Genomic DNA, 11,391 nt, shown 5'->3' on the forward strand with positions numbered 1-11,391 from the left:
ATAAATAGGAATATAAATATAAAAATATGTAAATATATTTCAAAGGAAAGGAATGTTTTTGGCTTTTATTTAAGTAGAGGCAGATGTTATTTAAAATGAAACCTAAGTGTTACAGAAGTAAAAGTCTTGACAGGGGAATATATAATCAATATATAAAAATATGTATAAAATAGATAAATAAGTGCTTGGAGTAGATGTAATGTAGAATAAAAATTTATTTATAAATTGACATTGATAAAGATAAATGTATAAGTAAGGAATATACATTTATATTTATAATGAATATTAATGTGAATGTAAATTTGAAAACATAAGGATATATATATTTAAATATTTTTTAGAAGAAAGGGTTGGGGTTTTTTTTGGTTCTTACTGGGTTAGAGGATGCCTCCCAGACCCAAGCTGCCACCTCAGCCGACTCAAGCAATCTGCAACAAGGAATCTGGGGGGCTGAGTTGTGCTCACCTGGGGAAAGGGTCAGCATTAGTTTTCAGGAGCATGTGGCCCGGAGTGGCTGTCTGTTTGCCTTCTGAAATTCTGCATTGTGCAGGATGCCTCCCGGACCCCAGCTGCCACCAGCATAAAGTCAGGCTGATTTGAGAGTCCCAAGTGGCTCCAGCAATCTGCCATCAGGAAGCTGTGCTGCTGAGTTATATTTACCTGTGGATAGGGTGGCATTGGTGCACAGGGCCCTTAGTGGCCCATAGTGGCCTGCTATGTCCTGAAATTCTGCATTGGTCTGGATGCCTCCCAGCCCCAAGCTGCCACCTGTGCCTAGTTGATCTTGTTTGAGAGTCCCAAGCGCCTTGAACAATATGCCACCAGGAACTTGGGCGGCTGAGTTTTGCTTACCTGGGAAAAGGGACAGCACTAGTGTTCAGGAGCCTGTGGCCCGGAGCGGCCGGCCGTCTGGCTGCTGAAGTTCCGCATTGCGCAGGATGCTTCCCAGACCGAAGCTGCCACCTCAGCCGAGTCGAGCTCGTTTGAGAGTCCCAAGTGCCTCCACCAATCTGCAACAAGCAACCTGGGGGGCTGAGTTTTGCTTATCTGGGGAAAGGGTCAGCATTAGCGTTCGGGAGCTTGGGGCCCGGAGCGGCCAGCTGTCTGCTGAAATGTAACATTGCGCAGGATGCCTCCCAGACTCAAGCTGCCACCACCGTAAAGTCAGGCTGGTTTGAGAGTCCCAAGTGGCTGTAGCACTCTGCCCGCAGGAGCCTGAGCTGGTGAGTTACACTTACCTGTCTAAAAGGCAGCATTGCTGTCCAGGGCCCAGGGGCCCTTAGTGACCAGCTGTCTGCTGAAATTCTGTATTGCACCGGATGCCTCCCGGACCCAAGGTGTCAACACTGTAAAGTCAGGCTGGTTTCAGAGTCTCAAGTGGCTCTAGCAATCTGCCATCAGGACACTGAGCTGGTGAGTTATAATTACCTGTGTAAAGGGCAGCATTGGTGTCCAGGGCCCTTAGTGGCCCGTAGTGGTCCGCTGTCTGCTGAAATTCTGCATCGTGCAGGATGCCTCCCAGCCCCAAGCTGCCATCTGTGCCTAGTTGATCTCGTTTGAGATTCCCAAGCACCTCAAGCAATCTGCTACCAGGAACTTGGGCTGCTGAGTTTTGCTTATCTGGGAAAAGGGTCAGCACTACTGTTCAGGAGCCTGTGGCTCAGAGGGGCCGGCTGTCTGCCATCTGAAATTCTGCATTGCACAGGATGCCTCCCGGACCCCAGCTGCCACCACTGCAAAGTCAGGCAGGTTTGAGGGTCTCAAATGGCTCTAGCAATCTCCCATCAGGAGCCATGGCTGCTGAGTTTTCTTCCTCTGGGAAAGGGCTGGCATTGGTGTTCAGGAGGCCTCGCCTGGACTGGCTGGCTGCCTGGTGATATTTCTGCATTGCCAAATGTGCCTCCCAGACCCAAGCTGGCACCAGTTCCAACTCCAGCTGCTTTTGCCTCGCCACGTGTCTCCTGCTACCTGCCATCAGGAACCAGGGTGTCCGAGGTACGCTTTCTTGAGAAAAGGGCTGGCCTTCATGTTCAGGGGAAGGGGTCTCTTAGTGGACGGCTAGGTCCTGAAATTCCCCATTGCGCAGGATGCCTCCCACATCCAAGCTGCCACCTGTGCCGAGTTGAGCTGGTTTCAGACTCCCAAGCACCTCCAGCAATTTGAAATCAGGAACTGGGGTTGCTGAGTTTTCTTTACCTGGGAAAAGGGTCAGCACTAGCGTTCAGGGGCCTGTGGCCCGGAGTGGCCAGTTGTTTGCCTTCTGAAATTCTGCATTTCCCAATCTGCTTCCCAGACCCAGCTGGCACCTATCCCAACTCCAGCTGCTTTGGCCTCGGCACGTGTCTCCTGCTATCTCCCATCAGGAACCTGGGCTGCTGAGTCAGGCTTACTTTAGAAAAGGGCTGGTGTTCACGTTCAGGGCCCAGGGGCCCTTCGTGGCCATCAGCCTGCTAAAATTCTGCATTGCGCAGGATGCCTCGCTGACCCAAGCTGCCACCACCGTAAAGTCAGTCTGGTTTTAGGGTCCCAAATGGCTCCAGAACTTGCAGCAAGAACATGGGGGGCTGAGTGTTGCTTACCTGGTCCGCCCCCTCCTATGGGAACTTCTTTTAATGGACATAGACCAATTCCTTTATCCCATTCTTTTTTGATTTTTATCCTCTATAGCTTTCTTCCCGTACTTTTAGGAAGAAGCAGGAGAGGGCTTTCTTTTAACTGATCTTTTAGTGTTTCGATAAGGTGATTCCTTTAGAAAGTTCCCCTGAGCAGCCGGAGCTGTGGTTACCAAGGGAACGGAGCTCAGGGCGGGACGGGGGAACTGGGCACAGCTCAGGTTTCGGTCCTCCAGAGGCGGGATCTGCAGCCGGGATCGGCGGAGGGGCCGTTCCGGTGCAGACCGAGCTGGAGCGTGCATGGCTCCCGCGTGGCTCACGGCGGCCGGCAGAGACAAAGCCGGGACTGACGCCGGCTGCAGCGGAGGGAGCCGAGCAGAGTGAGAACAGACGGGACGCCGCTCCGTGCGGTGACCACGGTGCGCACGGCAGGACCCCCCCCCCTCCCTCCCCCGGCACGGCCGGCGGAGCAGCCGCGGGGCAGGCGGCCAGACCGAGACAGCCCTAACCTCAGCCTAACCAGCCCCCCTAAAAACAGCCTTTTCCCCCAAGAGCAGCAGCACAACACAGCAACCCTAACAGCGAGACCAGACAGCAGCCTTCACACACCAGGTCAATGACAGAACCCTCAGAGACCAACAGCCCCACTGCAAAAAGGTAGGGGTGACGTCTGTGCACTAGACAGCAAGAGGTGGAGTTCGGAGACGGAGCACGTCTTTTTCAGTTTTTTTGTCTAGGACTTTTAAAGGTATTTAGAAGATTTTGGAAGGGACTTTTCAGGGTATTGTTGGGGCTTTTTCCAACCCATTCTATGATTCTTTAGCATATTTTCAAGATTATGGTCAGGGTCAGAGGAAACACCCTCTGAAAAGGCAGAGTTTTAGGACTGCAGTGGAATGCTTTAGAAAGGGGCCAGCGGTGGCACAGCGGGTCGGGTCCCACACTGCCAGTCCAAAGGTTGTAAGTTTTAGACCCAGCTAAGTTGTTGTGGTTAGGGTTAGATGCTCTCAGGTTTGGTCCGGGAGAACTTCTGCACAGAAAAACTCACCCCCTGAGTTTCCTGATGCCAGTTTGCACTAGGAGGTGCTTGGCACTGCCAGGGCAGCCCGAGTTCTCGGTGGGGGCATCTTTGCTCCTGGAGAAATCCTGTGCCGGCCATCTTCCCTGTAAAACCAAACTCACCCCCGCTGCGTGTCGACGTCCGTCCACAGGAGGCACGTGGCACTGCAAGGGCAGCGAGAGTTCTTGGTGTCAGCAGCTGCGGGCTGTGAGAAATTGTTCTCTGCAGTTTTGGAGGCCGAATTGCAGTTTCAGCCATGGGCACACAGAGAGGAAAGGCTGTTAATTTCCTTCGAAAGGAAAGTCTGGCACCCCATGGTTTAAGGGGCAGAAGAAGGGCTGTGTAGGGGAAGGAGCTCCTCACAGGACCTTTCTTCACCTCCACCCCCAGTCCAAGGTCTAGCAGCGCCCCGTGTGACCAGCTGCTTTCAGAGGGTTACCCGGGCACAGCTGCACAGGGAGCTGCTAGGCCAGAGGGGCTAACAGGGGTATCCCAAGTGTCCCTCCATGAACTATGGTCAGAGCATCCAGCACGGACTAGGGAGCAGCCGGACCCACCCGGGCACAGAGCATCACTTTGGGAAAACGCCAAGGGAAGAGCCCTTTTGCCAAGGGGCAGCATCTGAGCAGGCCAGGCAGCATGTGGGGTTCCAGGAGAGGGCTTGCAACTGTCCCCTTTTACTGTGTCAGTCCCTCTCCAAAGCCCCAGACCCTCCAGAGCACTCCCAGAGAGGAGAAGGGTTATTAGGAGAAAAAGGGTTTAGGGAAAAGGGGAAAAGCTTCCTTTTCCATTACTTTTTGTGTTCAAACTGGTAGGGACTTGGATTCCCCTGCAATTGTAATGGTCTCAGTTGAAAGAATCCCTGCCTTTTCTATGCTGTTAGGGGTGTTAATTGACAGTGAGTCCCCATTCTGTATTATTTGGCAGTTTAAAAAAAAGGGGAAAATCTTGACAATGTTTCTTATGGGTTTGAATTAAGGGTAGCCACCCCGTTTTTGTTGTCCGGAGGCCCAAATTGAGGGAGAAGCCCAGCTATCCCTCCATCCTAAGGGTTTGAACTGAGGGAAAAATCCTTCTGTTTTCATCACTGGAGAGATTCCACGTGAACACTGGAAAGCCCCTCTTTTCCCAATACTTAAGGAGAGCAAATTAAATAGCAGAAACTATGTATTTGTCATTGCATTACCTTCAGTAGAGGTAACTGCCCCATTTCCTCTTTTTAAGGAGGTCACTTGAAGGAAGCTCTGCCTTTTTCAGCATTTTAAGGGTTTAAAACTACATTTCAGGGCACTTCTTTCTGTGCTATAGGACCAAGTATCTCAGAGAAGGACGAGCCTGGCATGCACTTAACCCTAACACTGCCTGGGAGGCTTTTATCTTTCTTATTTTTACTTATAAGGTAGATGGCCAAAACTAGAGGTCCCAAGGAGACTTAGACTATTCATATCATTAGTATTCTTCTCCACCCAGTTTAATCACATGGGAAGTACTACTTAGTAGCCACTAAGGAATAGTTACGTAAGTTAACAGCCAATTACCCAATTTATCTAGTTATGCTGCCTAAACAGAAAGTTTTATTTCTTACCAGTTTTCTTCACTTGTGCTCCAAGCAGTTGTTGTAAAAAAGAAAGCGCTGTTATTTTTCTGAAGAGTTGTTTTCTATAACAAGCCCTTCACTCCCCTTCAATTCAAGTCAGAGGGGCGAAACAGCGGCAGCTGCTCTGAGGGCTTTTATACCTGGTGGGAGTCGCCCCCCCCTCCCTTTTCCCGGGTGCCATGGGAACGAGAGGCGGGCACAATCAGGGGTATATTAACCCCAGCCTTGGCTGAGGGGCTTCATTCCCTCTCTGGGATGTGTTGGGGTAAGAGCTCTCCTCTCATTTCAGTGAAGAGGCTCTTTCAGCTTATCTCAGCTTCTTTTCAGCAGGTGTTTCTGGGCATCTAAAGAACTGAAGCTTTGAAGATTCTGTGAAGTAAACAGCATGGAATAGAAGGTGCATTTAGGTTCACGATTTTGGGTTTTGTGTTTAGGGGTGGTAAAGTGCATTTGTAATTTCTGGTTTAGGTATTGTTTTGTTTTGTATTTTTTTTTAGAAGGAGTGCAGCTTCCAGAGATTCCGGGTTGTGTCAAATACCATGCTTTTTTCAGCAGATTCGTCATGTTACAAGAGGGATCTGCCCAGTGTCAAGGATGATGTTTGAGACAGAGGCTTCAGGTGAGTTGAGGATTGTGATTAGGAGAGGGAGGGTGAGCAGGTATACAGTTAGGAATCATTGTGGGTGGAGGGAGTTTGAAGGTAGCAGGGTGAAAAAGGATGTTTATTTGAGGACCCCCCCCTAAGGCTTCTCAGAAGCCTAGCAGAGGTGTTCCCATGTCCTACAGCACACAAGGTTATGTACTGCACTCCGAGGAATGCCATTCAATTTTGCCTTTCTCGAACCCAGGTGCCACTCCTAATAAAGGCCACAGCCTTGTAATCAGGGTGAAGCTGGAGCCTGAAGGCGCCAGGCACACTCAGGAGAGGGCAAGTAGCTGCCTTGGTGGGATTTGGCTCACATAACTCTGGACTCATACTTTGGTTTTGGTTTTCTTCGTTGTAGCTGACCCAGAAGCTAACAGGCTACCACGAGGCAGACTCATTTCAGGTGCAATGTGGATCCACATCACCAATCAACCAAAAGATAAGTTGGGGGCTATAGCTTGGAGATGGGATGATGAGAGAGTAGTAGGTTGGGAGTTCTTGGGCCAGATTTAAAAATTACCAGATGGGAAAGCAATCTTCTTCAAGGGTCTCTTAGGATAGCTAAAGGGAGAGGCTTTACTTTTGATGGCAGCTTTTAGGCGGGCAGTGCAGAACAGCTCCGGTCTGTGTCATGTTGTCCGGTGTGCCGTGTTCCCTAGTGTGTCTTTGGGGTCCCTTTTCCCTTCCCCCCTCAATCCCCTCACCACAAGCATGATGTGTCGTGTTTCATGTCCCCCTGTTTGTCACGTTCTGTGTCACAGGTGTCTGCAGGTATTTGTGCCGGAGCTGTTCTGCCCTGCCGCGTGGCATGCTGCAGTAGGACAAGCCTGGGAAGTTGGAAGTTGTAATGTGGGCTGTACTTGGGCTCTAGATGCTATTCCTAGGTTGGCATAAGGTGTTTGCAGCTTGTGAGTTGTCCTGGAGGTGTTTGACATATGTTCTAACTTTCTTTCAGGTGCATATGCCTTGCATCCCTGGCAGAGGGTCAGGGTTAGGAGTAGGAGGTGCCGGGCCTTCTTAGGAGCACTGTGAGTAGCACACTGGTGGGGTTTTGGGTGATGTGGTGCCAAGATCAGGCACTGATGTTTAGTTTTCTCTGTAATACAGCTGTCTGAGAGACACCAGCGCGGTGCCAGCAGGACCTTCCCAGCTGACGAGGTGGCCTTTCTTTGCACCTGAGACCGGCATCCCCTGATGTCCGAGAGATAAGTAGAGGGCCATGACCCACAGAGGGGATGAAAGCAGAGTGCTGGTTTGGGAATTACTGGGAGGGGTTTTGGAGTCCCCTTGGAGATGGGGGTGTCCATGAAGTGGCCCCTTAGGCCCCGTAAAAGCCAAGTCTCACTTTTGATCACAGTGCTGAGGTGTGCAGGAGGGCAGAGCAGTCCCGGTGTGTATCGTGTCACTTGTCTATTGTGCATTATGTGTTGCTTGTGTATCTCATGTCTTTTTCCTTAGCCCTTTGAGGGTCCTGTCAGAAACCCTGGCATCATTGGTAGCATCTGTAATCTCTGCATTCCTTGGCCTGGCACCCAGGCCATAGATGCAATTCTGAAACCTGTCTGAGCTCCCCAGTCAAAAGTTCTCTGTTTAGAAGCATCCAGTCAGTTGTCTTTTCAGGTCTTGTTTTCAGCTGTATGGACAGCTATGCCCCACCAGGATCCATTATGGTGGATTAGGACTTTGTAATAATACGAAGTTAGGTAGAGGCTTCTGATTGTAGGATTCCTAGGCATCCATCTTTGCAGTTCTTGGAAGAAAGAATTCAGTTTAGCATCCTCTTCCTTCGGGGTTCTCTGAGCCTCATCAGCTCACCATCGGTTTCAGCTCCGTCATCTTGTTTTGCATTCTCTCAGTCCTTGCAGCTGTTTTCCTTGCCAAGAGATTTCTGTCTGTGTCTTGTGTCCTTTGTTTGTCACGTCTGGTCTGTCCTGTGTCACGGGTGTCAGCACACATTTGGGATGGGGCTGCTCTGCCCTGCCACATAGCCAGCTGCAATAGGAGAATCCCAGGGACTTGAAGTTTGTAATGTGGGGTGTACTTGGACTCTAGATGGGATTTGTAGATGGACATAGGATGTCTGGAGCTCTTCAGTTATCATGCAACTTTTTGACTCTTGTCCTAATTTTTTTTTCAGGTTCAGATGGCTTAAATCTGTGCCAGAGGGCCCCATCCCAGGTGAGGGGATTCCCCCAAGGAGGTAAGGCCCCATTTGTCTCTGCAGCAGAAGTGTGTATGGTGACTCTGTTACAGCTCTGGTCTTTGTCTTTCTTTTTAGGAAGTCAATCTGGATACCAGCAGCCAAGGTGAGCAGCGGAGAGAAGTAGCTGTTATTGCTCAGCTCTTAGGCATAATGATTTTTCAGCAGATTCATCGTGTCACAAGAGGGATCTGCCCAGTGTCAAGGATGATGTTTGAGGCTTCAGGTGAGTTGAGGATTGTGACTGGGAGAGGGAGGGTGATCAGGTATCCAGTTTAGGAGTTCTTGGGAGGGGGTTTGCAGGCAGCAGGGTGAGAAAGGGTGTTTATTTGAGGGCCCCCCTACACAAGGCTTCTCAGAAGCCTAACAGAGGCGTTCCCATGTCTTACAGCATCCAAGGTCCTCCACTGCACTCACAGAAATGCCATTTAACTTTGCCTTTCTCTAAGCCAGGTGCCACCACTAATGAAGGCCACCGCCTGGGAATCGGGATGAAGCTGGAGCCTGAAGGAGCCAGGCACACTCAGGAGTGGGCAAGTAGCTGCCTGGCTGGTATCTGGCCCACATAATTCTTTGCCCATGCGGTGCCAAGATCAGGCACTGATGTTTGGTTCTCTTTATTATAGCTGTCTGAGAGGCACCAGCGCAGTGCCAGCAGGACCTTCCCAGCTGACGAGGTGGCCTTTCTTTGCACCTGACAGGGGCCGGCATCCCCTGATGTCTGAGAGATAAGTAGAGGGCTGCGACCTGGGGAGGGGATGACAGTGGGGTGGTGTTTTGGGAATTACTGGGAGGGGTTTTTGAGTCCAATTTGGAGGTGTGGGTTGTTCATTAAATGGCTTCTTTGGCCCCATAATAGCCAAGTCTCACATTTGATTACTGTGATGACGTGTGCAGGGCAGAGCAGTCCCGGTGTGTCTCGGGTCACTTGTCTGTTGTGCATTATGTGTTGTTTTTGTATGCCATGTCTTACTTTAGGCAGGCCTGTCGGAAACCTTGGCATCATTGGTAGCATCTGTGATCTGTGCATTCCTTGGGCTGGCACGCAGGCCATAGAACTTCTGACTCGGGAGCTCAGACAGGCATCAGACTCTCTTCTCTGTTTGGAAGCATTCCATGTGGTCTCTTTTTAGGTCTTGTTCTGAGCTGTATGGACAGCTATGTCCCACCTGGATCCATTGTGGTGGATTAGGACTTGTAATATATGAGGTTAGGTAGAGGATTCTGACCATTAGATTTCTAGGCATCCCTCTTTGCTGTTCTTGCAATAAATCATTGAGTTAGCTGCTTCTTCTTCCAGGGTTCTCTGAGTCTCAGCAGCTGACCTTCAGTGTCAAGTCAGTCATCTCCTTTTGCATTCTCTCAGTCCTTGCAGCCATTTTCCTTGCCAAGAGATTTTTGTCTGTGGGTTGTGCCCTTTGTTTGTCCTGTCCTGTCTTTCCTGTGTCACGGGTGTCAGCACACATTTGGGCCGGAGCTGCTCTGCCCTGCCGCATAGCCTGGTGCGATAGGACAAGTCCTGGGGGCTTGGGATGTGTAATGTGGGGTGTAGTTTGATCCTAGATGGGATTTGTAGATGGACACAGGATGTCTGGAGCTCATCAGTTATCCTGCAGCAGTTTGACTCTTGTCCTAACTTTTTTTCCAGATTCAGATGGATTAAATCAGTGCCCGAGGGCCCCATCCAGGGTGAGGGGATTCCCACAAGCAGGTGAGGCATCATTTGTCTCAGCAGCGGAAGTGTTCCGATGACTCTGTTACAGCTCTGTTCTTTGTTTTTCTTTTTAGGAAGTCAATCTGGATTCCAGCAGTCAAGGTGAGCAGTAGAGAGAAGTAGTTGTTATTGTTCAGCTCTCAATTGGTGATGCAGTTCTAAGTTTTCATTCTCATTGGTGTGCTTTAGGCAATCTACTTGGAGCAGGCCAAGCCCCCGTCGCCACCCGGCTCACGCACTGGGTCTCCTGCAGATGCGAGTCCTGCGCATGTGTTACAGGACCCGGTGATGAAGCCCTGAACTTCTGTATTTAATGGCGCTATCTGCGTGGCCTTTGGCAACTGCCAAGATGTTTTGGTGAGCGGTGGAAGTAGGGAGGAGGAGCGAGGGTTCGCTCAGGTTTCAGCTGTGCCAAATCACCTTATTCTCTCTTAATCCAGGTGTCCCCTGTGACTACGGCCTCGGTCTCTGAGCGTGCGCGAAGCGCGTAGCCTGAGCCGCCGGGCATTCCTAGGAGCACTGTGAGTAGCAGACTGGTGGGGTTTTGGGCAATGGGGTGCCACGGTCAGGCAGTGACGTTTCGTTTTCTTTAATACACATGTCTGAGAGACACCAGCCCAGTGCCAGCAGGACCTTCCCAGCCAACGAGGTGGCTTTTTATTGCACCTGACAGGGACCAGCATACCCCAATGTCTCAGATAAGTAGAGGGATGTGACCCGCAGAGGGGATGAAAGCAGGGTGCCGGTTTGGGAATTACCGGGAGGGGTTTTTGAGTCCGCTTTGTAGGTGGGGGGTGTTTATGAAGTGGCCCCTTAGGCCCCATAAAAGCCAACTCACTTTTGATCACGGTGCTGAGGTGTGCACGGCAGAGCAGTCCCGGTGTGTCTTGTGTCACTTGTCTGTTGTGCCTCGTGTGTTGTTTGTGTATCTCATGTGTTGTACCTTAGCCCTTTGAGGGTCCTGTCAGAAACCCTGGCATCATTCTTTGCATCTGTGATCTCTGCATTCCCTGGTCTGGCACGCAGGCCATAGAACTTCTGATCTGGGAGCTCAGACAGGCATCAGACTCTCTTCCCTCTTTGGAAGCATCCCATCTGATGTCTTTTTAGGTCTTGTTGTGAGCTGTGCGGACAGCTGTGCCCCACCTGGATCCATTGTGGTGGATTAGGACTTGTGATTATCTGAGGTTAGGTAGAGGATTCTGACTGTAGGATTCTTAGGCATCCATCTGTGCTGTTCTTGGAATAAGTCATTCAGTTTGCATCTTCTTCTTCCAGGGCTCTCTGAGCCTCGTCAGCTCACCATTGCTGTCAGCTCGGTCATCTCCTTTTGCATTCTCTCAGTCCTTGCAGCCATTTTCCTTGCCAAGAGATTTCTGTCCGTGTGTTGTGCCCATTGTTTGTCCTGTCCCGTCTGTCCTGTGTCACGGGTGTCCGCACACATTTGTAGCGGAGCTGCTCTGCCCTGTTGCCTAGCCTGGTGCAATAGGACCAGTCCTGGGGACTTGGAATTTGTAATGTTGGGTGTAGTTGGACTCTAGATGATATTCCTAGGTTGATAG

The sequence above is a fragment of the Ammospiza nelsoni genome, chromosome 19 (assembly GCF_027579445.1).
Source record: "Ammospiza nelsoni isolate bAmmNel1 chromosome 19, bAmmNel1.pri, whole genome shotgun sequence".
NCBI lineage: Eukaryota > Metazoa > Chordata > Aves > Passeriformes > Passerellidae > Ammospiza > Ammospiza nelsoni.